We start from the raw sequence: 20,947 nt of genomic DNA on the forward strand, positions 1-20,947 counted from the left end.
GCTTTCACACATACGTTTGAGATAGCTTCTAACTTCCTTATTATTAGATACTTTATACTTAACTCTGAGAAACAATTGTCACTTGCAGGGCCGGAGGGCCTGCGGGGGCAGGGGCTGGGATGGGCCAGGGCCTGGGTGAAGTGTGCTCCAGGACTCAGCGCAGGCGTGCTGTGGGGACAACACACAAGGGTGCAAGGGGCAAGCTCTTCCCGGCTCTGGGTGTCACTCCCAGGCCCTGGACAAGCCTTGCTGCCAGCATGTCCTCCCCGGTATTTTACAGCTCCTCTGTACTCTCCGGGTCCCTCCTCCCAAATAGTCCCTTCTCCACCTTTCATGAGGAGAGCCCAGGCACAGGGGCCCACAGCCGGTGCTCCAAAAAGGGGAGGATTGGGTGTTCCAGGAATTGTGCTCTGAGGACCCGGTGCTCCAGAAACAGAGATTTCTGGCACAGATGGATTCTTCACTCTCAGCTCAGAGTCACATAACTGGAAGGCACTCAGTGGTTCCCCAGCCGGGGCTGCCGCAGAAATGATGTGTGTCCACTGAGAATGCCTCCGGGGACAGGAGCGATGGTGACCCTCCGGGAGGACCAGGGCCCAGCCAAGGGGCCCTCCCATCGCACCCGCGCACACACTCCCATGCCCACACCCCCCGCTGTACACAGAGGGAAAGGCCTGGAGGAGCCAACCGTGCGTGACGGGCGATTACTTCTTGGTAGAAGGTAAACGTCCTCTTTTCTTCCTGTTGGAATCCTTATTTTAGGAAGTAAATATAATCTGTCCCAAACCTTAAGGAACCATTTATTTTATTACCTGACACATTACACCGAGGGAACCTATCCTGGATAATGAAAATATTTGAGGGCTTCACATGATCTTTGTTCACTCAGCAATATGGCTTTGAAATAAAAATATGTTTCTTAACTACTGGGAAAATGAGGAGTCGCTCTCGTGTCTGCGGCAGAGACAGGAGGCAACAGCAAGGATGCCAGGCACACACACGTCCCAGAGGAGGAAAGGCCGCAGAGACAGAGAGAAAGGCAGTGGCTGCAGGGACAGCAGAGAGGGCATGGGCACAATGGTCAGTAGTCGGCTGTCTCTGTGGTGGAAACGTGGCCCAGGTACCATCTGGTCTCGCCTGTGTGACACTGTGAATGGACCTAAATTACCATGATGTATAATTTAAAAGCATCAGAGTAAATTTTATATGAAGTTAACTTATCCTTTATTACAAATAAAATTCATGAAGCCATTATAGAGGTTTATGAAAAACACAAAATATAGAAACAGTGCAATGACAGGGGAGAGGAAGCCTTCTGTTGCACTGCAGCCACCATGAGATGCTGCTTGGGGGACAAGGCTGGTGGCTCCACTGAGGCAAGTGGCTGCTCCAGGCCTTCGATGCACTCGAGAGCGGGCGCCGGAGCCTGCTCCTCCTTCTGGGGTGGCCAAGGTTGCAGGTGACTCCTCCAGATCAGGAGAGTGAATCAGAGGAGTGACTACCACGTGGATTGACTTTGACTCAGCAGCAGGCATCTCGAATCGGGCCAATCCTCAGCACAAACACCTGAGCCTGGCATGAACAGAACAGGGCAGGTGCTTCAGCAGGCCCGCGCTAGGAGCTGGGGAGGAGTCTTGAGGTGGTTCAGGGTGTTGCTCAGGGACAAAAGCTAGTTCCTGCACTGAGACAGGTGGCTGTTCTGGCACTTAAGCGACCTTGATAACAGACGCCTGGGTGTGTTCTTCCTGCGCGGTGGCCAAGGGTGCAGGTGGGGCCTCATGGTTGGGATAGTGAAGCAGAGATGTGACCACAATCTGCAGTGACTTTGACTCAGCAGTTGGCATCTAGGGTAGGGCCAAGACCTCAGCTCCAGAACCTGGGACCCCCTCAATCACCTCAGGCACTGAAGATGCCGCAGGCCCCACAGTCGGGGCCAGAACAGGATCTTGAGGTGGTTCAGGGTGTTGACCAGGATATGAAACCACGTGCTCCAATGATATAGGTAGCTGCTCCGGCACATCGATGACCTCGATAGCCGCTGGTGTGGCCTGTACGGCCTCCAGGGCTCCCAAGGGCAGAGGTATTCCTCCAAGGCGGAATATTGAATCAGAGAAGTGACCAATATCTGCAGTGGCTCCGACTCAGCAGCTGGCATCTCACCAAGGCCAGGGCGTCCACTCCAATAGCTGGGATCACCTCGGTCACATCAGGCCCTAAAGATGCAGCGGGCCCCACATTCGGAGCTGGGGCAGGCCCCTGAGGAGGTTCAGGGTGTTGCTTCGGGTCTGCAGCGAGTTGCTCACTAAGTAAGTTAGGGACTCCGGCAATTGATGATTTCCAGAGGTGGTGGTGGGGACTGTTCAAGCTCCAGGGCTCCCAATATTGCAGGTGTTCCCCAGGACAAAACACTGAATCAGAGCTGTGACCATCATCTGCAGTGGCTTCGACTCAGCAGCTGGCATCTCGGCTTGGGCCAAGAACTCAGCTCAGGTAGCTGGGACCACCTGGATCACCTCAGGCCCTGAAGATGCAGCAGGCCCCACAGTTGGGGCCGGGATGGGCTCTTGAGGTGGTTCAGAGTGTGCTCGGGGTCCACAACTGGTTGCTCCACTGAGTAAGGGAGCTACTCTGACAAACCGATGACCTCGAGAGCCAGTGGTGGGGTCTGTTCGGCCTCCAGGGCTCCCGAGGGCGCAGGTGACCCTCCAGGTCGGAACAGGGAATCAGCGCTGCGACCAGACCACCATGTGCACTGGCTTCGACTCAGCAGCTGGCATCTCGGCTCGGGCCAAGCCCTCGGCTCCAATAGCTGGGACCGCCTCGATCACCTCAGGCTCTTAAGGTGCAGCAGGCCCCACAGTCGGGCCTGAGGCGGGGTCTTGAGGTGGTTCAGGGTGTTGCTCGGGGTCGAAGCCGGTTGCTCCACTGAGTTAGGAAGCTGCTCCCGCACATCAATGACCTCGACAGCTGGTGGCTGGGCCTGTTTGGCCTCCAAGGCTACGAAACCGAAGTGTCCCTCCAGTTCAGGATACTGAGTCAGAGCTGTGACCACCATCTGCAGTGCCTTCAAGTCAGCAGCTGGCGTCTGCGCTTGGGTCAAGCCCTCTGCTCCAGTTGCTGGGACCGCCTCGATCCCCTCAGGCTCTCAAGGTGCGGCAGGCCCCACAGTCGGGCCCGGGGCAGTCTTGAGGTGGTTCAGGGTGTTGCTCGGGGTCGAAGCCGGGTGCTCCACTGAGTTAGGTAGCTGCTCCCGCACATCAATGACCTCGACAGCTGGTGGCTGGGCCTGTTTGGCCTCCAAGGCTACCAAATCGAAGTGTCCCTCCAGTTCGGAATATTGAGTCAGAGCTGTGACCACCGTCTGCAGTGGTTCAGCTCAGCAGCTGGCATCTCGGCTGGGGCCAAGCCCTCAGCCCCAAGAGCTGGGACCACCTCGATCACCTCAGGCCGTGAAGGTGCAGCAGGCCCCCAGTCAGGCCTGGGGCAGGTCTTGAGGTGGTCTAGGCTGTTGCTCGGGGTCCGCAGCCGGCTGTTGCACTGAGTGAGGCAGGAATCCTGGCACATCGTTGATTTCGATAGCAGGTGGTGGGCTCTGTTCGGCCTCCAGGGCTCCCAACGGCTCAGGTGTCCCTCCAGGTCCGAACAGGGTATCAGAGCTGTGACTACCACGTGCAGTGGCTTGGACTCAGCAGTTGGCATCTCGGCTCGGGCCAAGCCCTCAGCTCCAGAAGCTGGGACCGCCCAGATCATCTCAGGCCCTGAAGACGCAGCAGGCCCTATGGTCGGGGCTGGGGCAGGGTGTTGAGTTGTTTCAGGGTGTGGCTCGGTGTCGAAGCCGGTTGGTCTGCACAGTTAGATAGCGGCTCTGGCACACCCATGACCTAGATAGCCGGTGGTGGAGCCTGTTCGGCCTCCAGGGCTCCAAGGGCGCAGGTGTCCCTGCAGGTCGGAACATTGAATCAGAGCTGTGACCACCAAAAGCAGTGGCTTCCACTCAGCAGCTGGCATCTCGGCTTGGGCCAAGCCCTCTGCTCCAGAGGCTGGCACTGCTTCAATCACATCAGGCCCTGACTATGCAGCAGGCCCCACAGTCAGAGCTGGGGCAAGCCTTTGAGGTGGTTCAGGGTGTTGCTCGGGGTCGAGGTCAGTCGGTCCACTGCGTGAGGTAGCTGGTCCGGCACATCGTCGACCTCGATAGCCGCTGGTGGGGCATGTTCGGCCTACAAGGCTCCCCAGGGCGCAGTTGTCCCTCCAGATCGGAAGCGTGAATCAGACCCGTGACTGCCATCAGCAGTGGCTTTGACTCAGCAGCTGGCATCTCGGCTCGGGCCAATCCCTCAGCGCCAATAGCTGGCACGACTCTATCACCTCAGGCCTTGAAGGTGCAGCAGGCCCCCAGTCGGGCCTGGGGCAGGTCTTGAGGTGGTTCAGGTTGTTGCTCGGGGTCCAAAGCACGTTGCTCCACAGAGTTAGGTAGCTCCTCCAGCAAATCGATGACCTCGATAGGCGATGCGGTGGTGGGGCCTGTACGTCTTTGAGGGCTCCCAAGGGTGTAGGTGTCCCTCCAGGTCAGAATATGGAATCAGACCTGTGACCCCCATCTGCAGTGGCTTCGACTCAGCAGCTGGCATCTCGGCTCGGGCCAAGCCCTCAGCTCCAGAAGCGGGGACCGCCGAGATCAATTCAGGCCCTTAAGATGCAGCAGGCCCCACAGTCGGGGCCTGGGCGGGCTCTTGAACTGGTTCAGCATGTTGCTCGGGGTAGGAAGCCGGTTTCTACACTGACTTAGGTAGTTGCTCTGGCACATGCATGACCTCGATAGCCAGTGGTGGGGCCCTTTTGGCCTCCAGGGGCCCCAAGGGCGCAGGTGTCCACAGGTCGGAACAGTGAATCAGAGCTGTGACCACCACCTGCAGTGGCTTCGACTCAGCAGCTGGCATCTCGCCTTGGGCCAAGCCCTCTGCTACCATAGCTGGGATCGCCTTGATCACCTCAGGCTCTTAATGTGCAGCAGGCCCCACATTCGGGCCTTGGTTGGGGTCTTGAGGTGGTTTAGGGTGTTGCCAGGTTTTACAAAGCTTTTTGCTCCACTGAATTAGTTAATTGCTCTGACACATCGTTGATGTCAATAGCCGGTCTGGGTCCTGTTTGGTCTACCGGGCTTGAAGCACCCAGGTGTTGCTCCTAGGCATAATAGGGTATCAGAGCTGTGAATGCCATCTACAGTGGCTTGACTCATCAGGTGGCATCTCGGCTTGGGCTACCCCTCCTCTACAATAGCTGGGATCGCGGCAATGACATCAGGCCCTGAAAGTGCAGCAGACCCCACAGTTGGACCTGGGGTAGGCTCTTGAGGTGGTTTGAGGTGTTGCTCCGGCTTCATAGTGGTTTCCTCCTTGAATTAGGCAGCTGCTCTGGCACTTCCTGTACCTCCACCGCCCATGGTGGGGTCTTTTTGCCACCAGAGCTCCCAAGGGCACTGGTGTCCATGTAGATTTGAAAAGTGAATCAGAGCTGTGAGTACCATCTGCTGTGCCTTCGACTCAACAGCTGGCACCTTGGCCGTGGCCAAGCCCTCAGTTCCAATAGCTGCGACTGCTTCGATCATATCAGTCCCTGAAGATGCAGCAGGCCCCAAGGTCGGAGCTGGGGTGGGGTCTTGAGGTGGTATTGGATTTTGTCCGGGTCTGCAGCCAGTTGCTCCACTGAGTTATGTAGCTGCTCCAGCACTTTGAGGACCTCGATAGCCGAACGTGGGGACTGTTCGACCTCCAGGTCTCTCAAGAGCACAGGTGTTCCACTCAGTCGGAACATTGAATCAGAGCTGTGAACCCCATCTGTAGTGGCTTCGACTCAGCAGCTGGCATCTCAGCTCGGGCCATGCCCTCAGCTTCAGAAGCCTGGACTGCCTCGATCACCTCAGGCGCTTAAGGTGCAGCAGGCCACACAGTCAGAGCTGGGTCAGGGCCTTGAGGTGGCTCAGCCTATTGCTCGGGGTACAAAGCCATTTGCTCCACTGAATTAGTTAGCTGCTCTGGCACATCATTGAGGTCGATAGCCAGTGGTGGGGCCTGTTCGGCCTCCAGGGCTCCCAAGCACGCAGGTGTTGCTCCAGGTCGGAACAGGGAATCAGCGCGGTGACCACCATGTGCAGTGGCTTTGACTCAGCAGCTGGCATCTCGGCTCGGGCTAAGCCCTCAGCTCCAATAGCTGGGACTGCCTCGATCACATCAGGCCCTGAAAGTGCAGTAGGCCCCACAGTTGGACCTGGGGTAGGCTCTTGATGTGGTTCAAGGTGTTGCTCAGGGTCCACAGCCATTTCCTCCTTGAATTAGGCAGCTGCTCTGGCACTTCCACTACCTCCATAGCCCGTGGTGAGCCCTGTTCGGCCTCCAGGGTTCCCAATGGCTCAGGTGTCCCTCCAGGTCGTAAACATGAATCAGAGCTGTGACCCCATCAGCAGTGGCTTCGACTCAACAGCTGGCATCTCAGCTAGGGCCAATCCCTCAGCTCCAGAAGCTGGGACCGCCCTGATCTCCTCAGGCCCTGACGGTGCAGCAGTCCCCACAGTCAGAGGTTGAGTTGCTCTTGAGGTGGTTCAGTGTGTTGTTCGGGGGCCTAAGCTGTAGCACAAAGAAGACCAATTATCATCACCAGGATGGACTTTCCACAGCCTTCCCAAATCAAGGATGCTATTCCCACCGCTCAACCTGTGTTAGTCCAAGACCCCTGCAAATTTTCCCCAGACCGCAGCCTGTGGGGATGGGGGTGTGAGCCTACCCTCTGCTCCTGGCCCAGCTGCTTGGAGGCTTGATTTGTGTGGCCCACCCTGTTCCTAACTTGGCCACCCCCAGTCCTCCTCACCCCCAGCCTCTGGCTCTGCTGGATATGGTTTCTGAATCGTTCGAGGTAACGCTTGGCACCGTTTTCCAGGTCTGAGCCTGGCAAGTCCTGCCCTGTGACTGCCAGTGGCTTCATTGTGAGGGACATTCTGGGGGCTGACAAAAATCCTCCTTATAGTAGTCCAGCCAGATTCCCAGCATGTAGGAGATAGGCCTGGGGAGGGACAGGTGGGCAAAGGCATCAGAAGACAGGGCTCCCTCACACAGAGGTGTCCCCAGGAAGCCCTGCAGGAACCGGAGCTCCTGGCCTGTCGGAGGCCAGTCCTGCTCCTTGTCCACCTGCCACCTGGTGGTCCCGCCTGCCACAGGCCTACTCACAAGGAGGGACTGGCACAAACCCTCTGTGCATCGGAGCCCATGACCAGCTGTGTGACCATCACTGTCTTTCCTGGGGAAGTGGGACTCCCTCCTCAGCCTGGCTCCCTTCCCACTTGCCCCTTGAATCCACCTGCAGGTGGCTGGGGGGGCAGGCGTCTAGCCTGTCATTACCCTCACTGTACACACTGTCACTCTGGGAATGTCCAAGCGAGGAGGGAGCAAACAGGCTCTGTGTCTTGCCAGGCCTTGCCGGGAGCTGCCCAGTACCACCACCTTCTCTCCTGTGGCTCTGTGCTGCCTCGCTCATGAGGACCCCCAGGGGGTGTCCTTCCACTGACTGTAATCTCCCACGGGGCAGGGGCCATCTGGTCTGTGAGCCCTCACTGGCTCTCCTGAGCACCTGCTGTGCACCCAGGTCCAGGTGCCACCAGATTGGTGAGAGCGATGCTCCCCACACTCTTTGCTCTGGGTCCCAGGTGTGGGGCAGACAGAGGGTTGGGAGGGAATGGGCATGGAGGAGGTCTCCCTTTGGGGTCCCAGTGCTCTCCCATAAATCCCGCACCCCATCCACGGCTCTCCTTTGATCTTTTCCTGAAGGGCCCTTAGACCTTTACCCTGTCACAGGAACTGCAGATGTGTGGGGTGAGGGTCCAGCAGCCCCTCCAACCCACAGCCCCCTCGCTGCCCTCCTGGAGAGGGAAGGCCCTCCTGCATGAGCCAGAGCTCAGTCACATTTCCCACTGCTCCAGGACTCTGTCGTTGTCATCACAGGCAGCTAGGATGCATCCATATCTAGAGGAGGGTGGGAGGCATCACATGAATTGACCTGTGGACCCGACGTCTCATCATAGCTGCTGTCACCCTCTGACCCCTGACTAGTCCGGAGACCTGAGGTGGGGGGGAGGGGTGTCAGCTCTGTGCATGGGGCCATGAGCAGCTCCTGGAGAAGCGCCTGCACCTGCTGGGGCTTCCTGAATGCTTGAGGAATGAAAGGGCTCTGGCCAGGCCCATGGCCAATATCCGAATGGGCCTGGGGCACCCCGGTGTCCCCGGGAACACCTACTCTGGTTGCCCCAGGACACAGACCCCCGATGGACTCTTAAACCTCCCTTTCAATGGAAAACAGCCCAGCTCAAGACCCTGGTGATGGTGGGGGAGGAGGCACAGGCTTCATCATGGGGAGAGAATGACGACTGATGAGCACAAGCACAGCCCCTCTAGCCGACCTGCCACAGGCCAGGCCCCAGGGGCTTCCCTACAGGACCCCACTAGGCCCTGTGTGACTCTATTTCAGTCAGAGGAGCAGCCCGAGGTTCCAGGAATTTCAGAAACATTCCCAAGACTCCCAACAAGTAGGTGGCCCATCCCACTGGGCTGTGGAGGGTCAGGGTGCTCACTTTGTAAACAGCAGGTCCAGTACCTCTTGGGTGCTGGCAAATTCAATCTAGGTCTTTAGAAAATTGAAAATGTAGAGGATGCCCCTGCACAGCAAGGCGAGCAGCAGTTGTTCTACTTCGTGCTCCAGCAGCTCTGTCTGGCTGGGGCTCATCGGGCAGATCTGATTCCTCCTCAGGGTTGAGGCCTTTTCACCCTGAAGTGGAACAGAGGGGACATGCAGCTTGCACTGTAGCTGCCAGGAGGCCTGGGAGTTGGAGCGCAGACCAAAGCCTGAGCTCTCAGTGGGTGAGGGGGGCAGGAGTCCCCACAGCAGGAACACAGGGCTTGACACCTGCAGCTCAGTCACTTAGCATCTGACTCTTGGTTGTGGCTCAGGTCATGGTCTCAGCATCCTGAGATCCCACCCCTGGAAGGCTCTGCACTTGGGGCAGAGTCTGCTTGAGGAGCCTGTGTCTCCCTCTCCTACTCCCTGCTCTCTGCCTGTCTCTTAAACAAACAAACTATCCAATAAAGAAATAATCTTAGAGGATAAATTTTCAAAAATATTTGGATCAATACAAGGATCTCAAGTGGGAGAGGTTGGTATCCCAGGTCCGATTGTCAGCACCTCCCTGCATTACCAGCTTTGCTCCTTGAATCTGACCACATGTCCCACTGTTGAGGTGCCAACATGGAGACCTTTCCTTGGGTGTGAGGGCTGCAGGATGTTCAGTGCTGCCCTGTGATTTGGCAACAGAAGGGAATCGCATCGAAGTCCTGCATCAGTGAAGGGCGCAGTGGCTGTGGGAACCAACTGGCCTTCTGAAATATTGTACAGCACATGAGGCCCCTGTGCCTGACCCTGGGAGGGGGGGGCAGGGATGTGCTCTTTCAAAACCTAACTGCAGAGCAATAGACATAGTACAGTGAGCCCCGTATCCCTTTGGGAAAAAGTCTCCCAACTCATCAGGACCATGCTCAAGCCTTGGGGAAGGACCTCAGGCCAATGGGGCCTCCTGGGAGCTCCAGTTAGGAGAAAGCATAGCACAGTGCAAACTACTGGAGACTGCATGTGATGAGACATGGTGTGTCTCTTTTTAAAAGTTTTTATTATTTATTCATGAGAGACACAGAGAGAGACCAAGAGAGGCAGACACACAGACAGAGGGAGAAGCAGCCCCCATGCAGAGAGCCTGAAGTGGGACTCGATCCCGGGTCTCCAGGATCAGGGCCTGGGCAGAAAGCAGGCACTAAACCACAGGGCGGCCAGGGATCCCCTGAAGGCTCTATTCTGATATTCCTACAAATCTGTGCACAGAGACTCTGCATCTGGCCCAGGAAGGGGCAGGGCCATGGGGGCAAGTTTGGGGAGAGGGGAATCCAGACTCCTGTGGGAGCAGGAGTCTAGGGAGGAGTCCAAGGGAGTAGCAGGCTGGCTTCTGGGACCTGGGGCCCTTCCTGCCACATTGGGGTCCTCGGTGTCGGGTGGCCCCAGCCCCTGCACTCACCTTGAGCCTGTGCTGGCCTCTGTTAGCTGTGCACCTACCTTCCTGTTCCTTGAAGCAGTGGAGCAGACCATCTCTTCCTCCCGCTCCCGCCCCATGTACTGTGTGGATCTCTGTAAAGACAGTGCCTAACAGCCAGGCAGGAGGCCTCAGCGCCCAGTCTGGCTGCCTTGGCTGGGCCGCACACCCAGCTGACTCCATTCCAGACACACCACAGCCACAGTCGGCACACACCTCCCCCAAGGAGAGCAAAGGGATACAGCTGCAGGGCCTTGGGTTAACTCTGGGCTGGGCAAGAGGTACCTCAGGAATCCTCTTTCCACCCTGCCTACCATGACATCAGGGTGACCCTGAAGGGATCACCGGGGAACCTGCTGCCCTGCAACGTCCTCCAGCCTGGATGCGACCTGCCCACACATCTCTGTTTCCCTGAAACTGAAGAGGAGGGAATGGGGCTGCCCAGGATGGCGGCACAGGTGGCCTGGCCTGGGCTGCTCTGTATTACCTTACGTTGCCTCTTGATAAATGCCCTGAGGCATTTGGTTTTGATGGTGGAGCCAAAGTCTACAGCATTTGAACAAGCAGCGTCCCTGGGGTTCCTGGAAGCCAGAGTCCCCAGAAGTGGGAAAGCAGCAAGAGAACATCTTTCAGTAGCGGATGTCTCCAGCCAAGTGAGCCTGAGGTGGGGCTGCACTAGAATGCGGGTGCCTGGTTACAGGGGTTCCAAGTTCTGTTGGGCTCTGTGTCAAGGAAGTGACCTCACTTCCTGGGACCCCCTACTGAGTCCACTCCTGGAGGAAGCTTCAGGAGCAGTGCTCGTGGCTGCCGATGGCTCCCTGCTCCCTACAGGCAATGGTCTGTGTGCACACAGTGACACAACCGCACCCCTCTCCACAGGCCCCAGGGAAGGACTGTGTGCAGCCAGGGCCCCAGCCTGGAAACACACCTGGGTTCGGACACAACTTTCCATTCTTCCCTGGTTTTGACCCCAGAGAAGCCATTGTGCCCATCGGGGATGGTCTGTGTCTTGCCTGTGGGATAGGGATTATCCTAGCGGGTGCTTCCTCCAGACGTCCCCAGGCCACTGTGGCACCATATTTATGAAATTGGAGGCGGGTGTCACATGCAGGAAATACCTCCAACCACGTGTTCTTCCTTTGTGTGTACATGTGTCCAGGCCCACAAGGTCCTGTGTGCACACATGTGGGCACCAGTACTCTCATTCTGGAGGCCCAGAGGATGACAGTCCCACTGGAGGAGGGATGGGCAATAGCTTCCCATGATCCTAGGCTCCTGAATCCAAGGCAAACCCTACAGAAGGTGTCGGAGTCTTGGCCTAGAAGGTGTGAGGCCATCCTTATCCTGAAACTCTGCCTGTCATGTGTTATGGGCCATTTCCTCATTTCCACTGGGTGAGCTGTGGACAGCGGTGCACCCAGTGGGTCACCCTGACCTGGGCTCTTCCTCAGACTGGAACGTGTTGGAATGCCTCCCGTCTGGGCTGTCAATGCCCACCCCCACCCCCGTAACATCTCCATGTCTGTAGCCAGTTCCATCCACACAACCTTTTCCCAGCCCTCCTCAGGAATGAGATGGGCAGCCTTTGCCCCCAACAGAGGACACAGAGCTGGCTTCATGCCTCCTTCTGCCTCCTTCCCAGACTGTGATCCTGGTGAGGCAGTGGCCCTGCTGGGGTCTTCACCTCCTCCCCTCAGTGGCTCCCTGGAGCCCCAACTGCTGCATTTGTCAAAGCCCCACAGTTTGTCACAGCCTCACCTGCAGAGGTCAGGACCCAGAGGTAGCACCAGGCTCTTTTTCTAGGGAGCAATTGCTCTTTTCATTCCTAATGTTGTTCCGTATTTTGTCCATGCTCCCCCCCGGAGCATGAGCTCCGAGAGGGAGGATCTGTGCTCCCTCTTAGTGCCTTACCAGCTTTGGCACTATCTGTGCTCAGGGCTCAGTGGCTAAAGGAGCAGGTGGGAAGACCCATCCCGCCATGGGCAAGCTCAGCGGTGGGAGTCTTATTGATTTGTGGCATTTTTAAATAATTGTGCTTTTCTTTTTTTTAAGGAAACTCTGTGGGACTCAAACTCACGAACCCGAGATCAATAACCACATGCCCTTCAGACTGAGCCAGGCAGGCGTCCATTGGTCATTTTAGAACTAGTAGACTGATAACTATTTCAGTTAATTTGATGATCCACATTTTGTAGGTCTATCCCATTATACTGAATTACCAAGTGACTCCTCCAATGTCAGTACCGCGTCAGCACAGATTTCCCCACCCAACAGTGCTGAGTGGCTGTTCAGATTGGAGACTGAACTCATTCATGGGGTCATTCAGGAGCCAAGGTGACTCCTCCATGGGCCTCCTTCCTCCCTGGGAGGTCATGTACCTCTGCAGCCTACAGCACAAGGGGAAGAAGACAAACACAGGCACAAGGGAGGGGGTCTCCAGTCAGGTCTAGCAGGCCTGCATGTCCACCTTTATGCTCACTCTGTGTGTTATTTATTAGAAGTAGTATTAATTTTTAGGATTTTATTTATTTAAGAGAGAGGGAGAGAGAGCTTGATCAGTGGAGACAGGCAGAGGGAGAGGGAGAAGCAGGCATCCCACTGAGCAGGGAGGCACAATCCCAGGAATTCCGAATCATATCCCATAAAACAGAGAAAACACATCGCCAGATCTGCTCCACAAAATAAACAAAAGGCATCTCCTCAAGCTGAAGGAACATTTTCTACTTGAAGTACAGACTGTCTGAGCAAAATGAGAGCAAGATTTGTGTGTGTGTGTGTGTGTATATACATACATATGGAAATAATGCTGCCTATTTGAATATGGATATAAAAATGAACATGACCATTTATGAATATACATGGACGTAAAAAAGGGGAATGAACATTGTTAAAAATAAGAATTAGTGTGTTTGCAGGCATGTAGAATTGAAACATATGAGGGTGATCATAAAAAGGCAGCATGATGAATCAATCTAGTGAGTCTTCAGACTGTTTAGAAGCAGGAAACCTGCTGTCAGCCACAGAACTGTAAGTAGACAGTAGTCACTGAATCTCCAGCTTGACCACCAACTGAATTGAAATAGTGTTGTGTATCCACGCACACTGACAGAGAAACAGAGAAACAGATATAAATGTATACGCATATGCAGAACTAGGAAGTTAGCAGAGGATGCTCAACCACTGAGTCACCTGGGGGTCCTAGACTAAGCTAATTAAAATGTACAAGTGATTGTGTCATACTCTGTTTGTAATGTGGTAAAATTTCTCTTTACTAAGAAAGAGAGAGAGGGCAGCCCTGGTGGCTCAGCGGTTTAGCGCCACCTTCAGCCCAGGGCCTGATCCTGGGGACCCGGGATGGAGTCCCTTGTCGTGCTCCCTGCATGGAGCCTGCTTCTCCCTCTGCCTTTGTCTCTGCCTCTCTCTCTCTGTGTCTCTCATGAATAAATAAATAAATAAAAATCTTAAAAAGAGAGAGAGAGAGAGAAAGTTGGTGAAATAGGTGGCAGGAATTCAGGAGAGCACTTGTGATGAGCACCAGGAGATACATGGAAGTATTGAATCACTAGATTGTATGCCTACAACTAATATAACACTGTATGTTAACTAATTAGGATTAAAATAAAAACTGAATATTTAAAGAAGATGCAAAAATAAATAAAATTTCCCTGTACTGTAGGATAAAGGTTTGTCTTCTTAACGGCCTTGAAATGGCTGGTCCAGCCTCTTCCTCTACCCTCCCCCTTGGGTTCCTGCTTAGCCAAACCTTCGGTGAGCTTGCCACCAGCGTGCTCATCTGTCTTTGCAGAGAAGCGCTCCTTAGTCTTGGGGATCACCCAGGTTTTGAAGCCTCCTACCTGGATCCCAAAGCTCTTGCCAGAGCACTTTTTCTGTAGTTGGCTGGCTCATCATTGTATAGGGAGAGAGAAGTGAGGTGGTTTCTGTTGTGCCATCTCACTGACATCACGCCTGGTTGTTCAGGATGGATCACAGGTCACTTCTGTTCAAGACTCAGTAATTTTGTCTGTAGATCATTAACCACTGAGAGAGATGTGTTGAAATCTGCCGTTATTGTGATGGATTTTTCAGTTTCTACAGTTCATTTTTATTGTGAAGTGGTTACTAAGTGCATGAAATTTAAAATGATTATAACCTAGTGAGTGAAACATTTTTTCCCTGTACAGTAATCTTTTTCTCTGATAATGCTTCTGTTTATTTTTAATTCTAAAAGTTAGCAAAAAATAAAATTTACTATGTTAACCACTCTTCAGTAGTGTTAAGCATGCTCATATTGCTGTGCAGCCAATCTTCAGAACATTTTTATCTTCCAACATTGAAACCTTTGCCCATTAAACATCATCCTCCCATTTCCCCCTCCTCCCTCCACTGGTAACCACCATTCTACTTTCTGTTTTTATGAATTTAAGTACTGTAGATAGCTCATCTAAATAGATCCATACAGTGTTTGTCTTTTCATGACTGTTTTCTTTCATTTAGCGGAATGTCCTTAAGTTTCACCCATGCTGCAACATGTGACAAGATTTCCTTCCTTTGTAAGGCTGAATAGTATTCCATTGTAAGTATACACCACATTTTCTTTATCCATTTATCTTTGATGGACATTTGAGTTGCTCCCACCTCTTGGCTATGATAAAGAATGCTTCTATGAAGACGGATGTCTCTTGGAGACCCTGCTTTCAATTCTTTTGACTACACGCCCAGAAGTAGGATTGCTGGATTATATGGTAGTTCTATTTTTAATTTTTTTGAGGAACCCTCATACTGTTTACATAGTGGCTGCACCATTTTACATTCCTATCAGCAATGCACAAGTGTTCTAGTTTATCCATATCCTTGCCAACATTTTTTTTTTTTAATACTGGTCATCCTAATGGGTATGAGGTGAGCCTCATCGTGGTTGTGATTTGCATTTTTTAATGGTCAGTGATGTTGAGCATCATTTCATACATTTATTGGCCATTTATACGTCTTCTTTTGAGAAATGTCTATACAAGTTCTCTGTCCTTTTTTTCATTGGGTTACTTGTGGTCTTGCTATGAAGTTGTAGGAGTTATTTGTATATTAACTTATTGTCAAATACATGATTTGCAAATATTTTTCCCATTCTATTCATTGTCTCTTCACTCTCTGGATTGTATCCTTTGATGCACTTTGAAGTTTTATAGACCCCATTTGTCTATGTTTACTTTTTTTGCTGGAGCTTTCGTATCATAGTCAGGAAATCATTACCAGGTCCATGGATGTCTGGGTGGCTCAGTCAGTAAGCATATGACTCAATCTCAGCTCAGGTCTTGATCTCAGGGTTGTGAGTTCAGGCCCCATATTAGGCTCTACACTGGGTACAGAGCCTATTTTTAAAAAAAGAAAGAAATCATTGGCAGATGTAATATTGTGAATCTTTTCCCTATGTTTTCTTTCAAGAGTTTTATAATTTTAACTTTTATGTTTAGTTCTTTGATACATTTTGTGTTAAGTCTTTGTAGATGATGTCAGGCAAGAGCCCACTTTATTGTTTTGCATATACTCAGTTTTTTCAACAGCGTTTTTTTTTTTAAGATTTTATTTATTTATTCATGAGAGACAGAAAGAGAGAGAGAGAGAAGGAGAGAGAGAGGCAGAGGGAGAAGCAGGCTCCATGCAGGGAGCCTGACATGGGACTCGATCCCGGGTCTCCAGGAAGTCAGCACTAAACCACTGAGCCACCCGGGCTGCCCTCAACAGCATTTGTTAAAGAGACTATCCTTTCCCCATTGAGTAGTTTTTATGTCCTTTTTGAGGATTACCTGACCATATACATGAGGGTTTATTTCTGGTTCTGCTACACTTCACTGGTCTGTTTATCTGTCTTTATACCAGGGCCATGCTATTTTGACTTCTTTAGCCGGGCAATGTATTGAAATGAGGACATGTGAATTCTCCAACTTTGTTCTTTTTTTCCAAAGTTATCTGGGCTATTTGGCTTCCCTTGGTTCCAAATAATTTTAGGACGTATTTTTCGATTTCTGGGGGGAAAAATGGTATCAGGATTTTGATAGAGATTGCCTTGAACCTGTGAAGTACTTTGGGCAGCATTGACATTTTAGATATTAAGTCTATCAACTTATGAATGAAGCTATCTATTTTTTTGTGTTTTTTAAAACATTACTCTGACATATGTTTTCTCATTTTCAGCTTATGATTCTTTCACTTCTTTTGTTAGTCTTATTCCTGAATATCTTCCTTTTTTAGTGTTGTGGTAAATGGAGTTGTGTTCTTAATTTCCACTTCAAATTGTTCATTGTTAACATATAGGGATGCAACTGATTTTTGGTGTGTTGGTTTTCATTTCTGCAACCTTTTTGAATTTGTTTACTGCTTCTAATTTTTTTAATCCTTACGATTTCTATGTATAAGATCATGTTATCTGCAAATATAATTCTTCTTCTTCCTTTCCAATTTGGATGTTTTTTGTTTCTTTTTCTTGCCTAATTGCTCTGGCTAAGATTTCTAGTACTATATTTGATAGAAAGGCCAGAGTAAAGAACGCTATCTTTTTTTTAATAAATTAATTTTTATTGGTGTTCAATTTACCAACATACAGAATAACACCCAGTGCTCATCCCGTCAAGTGTCCCCCTCAGTGTCCGTCACCCATTCACCCCCACCCCCCGCCCTCCTCCCCTTCCACCACCCCTAGTTCTAAACAACGTTATCTTGATAATGTTTTTAGAGGAAAAATTTGAGTCTTTTGCTATTTTGTACATCAGTTGGGATTTTTTTTCATATTTGGTCTTTATTATGCTTAGTTGGTTTACTTTTACTCCTAGTTTAGTAAGAATTCTTTTCATGAAAGAGTATTAAATCTTGTGAAGTGGGTTTTTTTTTTCATTATTTGATATAAACATCTGGTTTTTAAATTTTTTTTTCAATTTAAATTTAATTAGCCAACACATACTAAGTACATCATTAGTTTCAGATGTAGGGTTAAAATAATCCATCAGTGAACATGTGCTTTTTGTCTTTCATTCTGTTCACTGATTAATTGTTTTTTCATGTTGAACTTTCCTTGCATTCAAGAAATCCCCCTTTGTTGGGGTATATAATCCTTTCAATGTGCTATTGAATTTCCTTTGTTTATAATATTTTCTTGAGGATCAATATTCATCAAGGGTACTGATCTTTAGTCTTCTTGTAGTATCTGTTTAGCTCCAATGTCAGGGTAATGCTGGCTTAGTTATTGTATTTTTCTGCTCTGGAGTGTCTTTTTGGATCTTTTCTATGGTTTCTATCTTTATGTCAGTATTCTCATTTTGTCATCCATTTCCTGATTTCGTCTCATTGTTTCTCTTGTTGTCTTTTAGCTCATTGAATATATTTAACAAATTGTTTTCAATTCTTCACCAAGAAATTCAACAGTCTGTCTTTCTTTAGGATTCATATCGGGAGTCTTATTTTGTTTCTGTGACTGAGCCATGTTTCCCAGTTTCTTTGTATGCTAGCGATCTGTTGTTGAGATATGGCCATTCAGAAAAAAACAGCCTCTTCTCAGTCTTTATGGACTGGCTTTGTTCAGGGGAATACTTCACCAGTCAGCCCTAGTATCTAGAAGTTTGGAACCTCACCAGTATCTTCTGGTGATGCATTCTCTGGACCTAGTGAGTACTTTTAACTGTCTCAAGTTCCACAAACAGCAAGTCCCTAATTTCTTCTTAGAAATGTATAATTTTTCTCTCCCTGGCATCGGCATGTAAAACTACAGAATTTCTGCAGCTCTGGTGTGCTGTGACACTTACTTATATTTTCAGTAACCTCCAAACTGCTGCCATTCCCATCAATGCTCCATGTCTGATGAGGCATAAAATCTATATCACCCAGGAAGCCCCAGACAAACCAGGGTGTTGGACTGATAGTCTACTCTGATTTGCATCCCAGGGAGGAGTCACTGTATTTACCCTGGTTGTGCCTTACTGATCTGAGTGGGGAGAGATCCAGCTGTACACAAAATGCCATGAAATCTCCTATGCTTTTAAAGGGAATCCCATCTTACTCTTCTGTTGGCCTGGGTCATACACCATTTCAAGTGGGCTCTAGAGTTCTCACAAAGATATTCGGGTTCATCTTTGTTGTTAACTTGTATTTCCATGGGTAATGAGGACCTGGAGCTTTGAAGTCTACCATCTGCTGACACCACATCCTCTATATTTGTCTTTTGAACTGTCCTCATATTCCATTCTTTTTTTTTTTAATGAGAGAGAGAGAGAGAGAGGCAGAGACATAGGCAGAGGGAGAAGCAGGCTCCATGCACCGGAAGCCCGACATGGGATTTGATCCGGGTCTCCAGGATCGCGCCCTGGGCCAAAGGCAGGCGCTAAACCACTGCGCCACCCAGGGATCCCCCCATTCTTTTCTTATAATGTCCTTATCAGGAGCTGGTATTGCTCCTCTTATGAGTTTGGGGTGTTTTGTGTGTGTGTGTGTGTGTGTGTGTGTGTGTGTGTGTGTGTTTTGAATGAGTTTGAGAAGAGCTGGCATTAATTGTTCTTTATGTGTTGGGTAAAATTCACCAGTGTGTACATTTGGTGTTGGGTTTTTATTTATTTTTGGTTTGTTCATTTGTTTTCCAGTTGGGAGACTTTTCATTACTGATTCAGTCTTTCTCCTACTTAATTGGACTGTTTCAATGATCTGTTTCTCCTGGCTTAGTCTTGATAGATTGTGTGTTTCTGAGAATTTCACCCTTTCCCAAGTTGTGCAGTTTGTTGGCATATAATCAATAATCATTTGTAGTAGCCTCTATGATCTTTTGTTTCTGTGGTATCAGTTTTAGTCTCTCCTCTTGAGATGTATTTTTGTTGATTTGGGTTCTCTTTACTTCTAGGATACCGTAGCTAGGAGTTTATCAATTTTGTTCATCTTTTCAAAAAACTAATTCTTAGTTTGTTCATCTCTCCTATTATTTTTCTGTTCTCTATTTTAATTATTTTGGCTCCAATCTTTTATTTCCTTTCTTCTGATAACTTTGGGCTTAGGTTATTCTTTTTTTAAGATTTATTTATTTATTTATTTATTTATTTATTTATTTATTTATTTCATGAGAGAGGCACACAGAGAGAAAGAGAGACATAGGCAGAGGGAGAAGCAGGCTCCCCATAGGGAGCCCATTGTGATACTCAGTCTCATGACCCCGGGATCTCGACCTGAGCGAAAGGCAGATGTTCAACCACAGAAGCAGTTATTCTTTTTAAAATTTTTCTAAAATTTTAATTTAATTTTAAATTCCAATTTAGTTAATATAGAATGTTATGTTAGTTTCAGGTGTACAATATAGTGATTCAGCACTTCCATATGTCACCCAGTGCCTATCACAAGTGCACTCCTTAAAACCATGACCTATTTTACCCATCCCCTACTCCCCTCTGGTAACCATCAATTTGTTCTCTATAGTTAAGGGTCATTTCCTGATTTCCTGGTTTATCTCTCTTCCTCTCTTCCTTAGCTCATTTTTAAATTTTTATTTATTTCTGTGAGAGAGACAGAGAGCGAGTAAGCACAAGCAGCAGGGATGGTCAGAGGGACAAGCAGACTCCCCGTTGAACAGGGAGTCCAATGTGGGACTCAATCCCAGGATCCTGGGACCATGACCTGAGCCAAAGGCAGATGCTTCACCAACTGAACCACTTAGGTGGTTTTGTTTGCACATTTTTTTGTTTCTTAAATTACACTTAGGAATGAAATCATATGGTATTTGTGTTTTTCTGACTCACTTATTTCACTTAGCATTACTCTTTAGCTCCATGTACATCATTCCAAATAACGAGATTTCATTCTTTTGTTGGCTGAATAATACTCCATCGCATATGTACCACTTCTTCTTTATCCATTCATCTATTCTTTCTAGAGTCCTTGATATATATATATATATATATATATATATATATATATATATATATATGTCTTTTTCTGTATGTGTTTATAGCATTAAGCCCTCCTAGAAATCTTTTGCTGCATCCTAAATGTTTTGGTATATTGTGTTCCCTTTTTTTCATTTGTTTCAAGACACTATGTATTTATATTAAGAAAGAGAACCCGAGAGTGGGTTGGGGCAGGGGGAAAGGAGAGGGAGAATCTTAAGGAGACTCCACACTCACTGCAGATCCCGGCACAGGGCTCTATCTCAAGATCCTGAGATCATGATCTCAGCCAAATCAGAAGTCAAATGCTTAACCAACTGAGCCACCCAGATGGCCTCAAGATACTTTTTAATTTCCCCCTTAAGTAATTCTATGAAAGTTCTTTTTTCTTCTTTGACCCATTGGTTGTTAAGAGAATGTTGTTTCATAAGTAGTTCTTTATACATCTGGGACTTCACTAATACGGTGGTCACTGGCCAGGCACTTGTGACAATTTACATTAAAATTAATTAAAATTATATAAAATTAAAAATTCACTCTCTCAATCACACTAGCCATATATATCAGATATGTAATAACTACATACCATATTAGGCAGCACTAGTAGACAGTATTTCCTTTTTACAGTAGGATCTATTGGTAGTCTTGATATAGAATGATAGTTGTCAACCAGGTGCAGTTTTGTCCCCCATGGTACGTATGGCAATGTCTGGAACATTTGATTTCACAGGTAGGGGATCAGTGTTTTAAAGGCATCTAGTGGGTAGAGTTCTGGAAAGCTGTTAAAATCCCATAATTCACAGGACAGCCCCCCAACAAAGACTCATCCGGCCCACATGTCAGTCGTTTTGACCATGAAAACCTTTGCCCTATAATATGTTTTGGTATGAGGTGGAGAGCTCGTTGTTTTTCCCTCTGA

General features: G+C 49.4%; 1 long non-coding RNA gene and 1 other non-coding gene across 4 annotated transcripts; one reads left to right on the top strand and one right to left on the bottom strand.

Annotated features, from left to right (window-relative positions):
• Positions 1-1,200: 1,200 nt before the first annotated feature.
• LOC102151776 lies at positions 1,201-10,783 on the bottom strand. Of its 3 annotated transcripts, none has more exons than XR_005378615.1 (4): positions 9,239-10,783; positions 8,618-8,811; positions 7,835-8,012; positions 1,201-6,623 (listed from the first exon to the last, which is right to left on the bottom strand). It is a non-coding gene; the product is annotated as an uncharacterized LOC102151776 (long non-coding RNA). The 3 variants fall into 3 exon arrangements; XR_005378614.1 differs by adding an exon at positions 6,865-7,056 and having other exon boundaries at positions 8,618-10,783; XR_005378613.1 differs by having other exon boundaries at positions 8,618-10,783.
• On the top strand, positions 8,031-8,165 carry MIR8820 (microRNA mir-8820). The gene has a single exon (NR_128761.1). It is a non-coding gene; the product is annotated as a microRNA mir-8820 (primary transcript).
• Positions 10,784-20,947: the final 10,164 nt, after the last annotated feature.

Source organism: Canis lupus, chromosome 25 (genome assembly GCF_011100685.1).
Source record: "Canis lupus familiaris isolate Mischka breed German Shepherd chromosome 25, alternate assembly UU_Cfam_GSD_1.0, whole genome shotgun sequence".
NCBI classification, from domain to species: domain Eukaryota; kingdom Metazoa; phylum Chordata; class Mammalia; order Carnivora; family Canidae; genus Canis; species Canis lupus.